This window comes from Penaeus monodon, chromosome 34 (assembly GCF_015228065.2).
Source record: "Penaeus monodon isolate SGIC_2016 chromosome 34, NSTDA_Pmon_1, whole genome shotgun sequence".
NCBI classification, from domain to species: domain Eukaryota; kingdom Metazoa; phylum Arthropoda; class Malacostraca; order Decapoda; family Penaeidae; genus Penaeus; species Penaeus monodon.
The window spans coordinates 10,143,534-10,143,748 of record NC_051419.1 but is presented as its reverse complement, the minus strand read 5'-3'; the positions used below and the strand labels follow the sequence as shown (position 1 = coordinate 10,143,748).

The 215-nt window shown below is 26.0% G+C and overlaps 1 protein-coding gene across 1 annotated transcript in view; it reads right to left on the bottom strand.

The window, feature by feature from the left end:
- LOC119594579 (nephrin-like) overlaps positions 1-215 on the bottom strand; it is a gene marked incomplete at its 3' end in the record, with an annotated part of 109,909 nt that overhangs the window by 34,596 nt on the left and 75,098 nt on the right.

Genomic DNA, 215 nt, shown 5'->3' with positions numbered 1-215 from the left:
CAAACACACTCTTGACAAATATACCAAAAGCAGCGAAAACAAGAAAACGTAAACAATTGAATGTAATAAAATGACAAAAAAAACAACAGAAAACAACAAAAAGAAATGTAAACAGAAGAAAATGAATAAAAAAATAAATTCCCATCAAACTATCAAGAAAAAAAGAAAATAATAAGAAAAAGGACAACAACAACAACAACAACAACAACAACAAC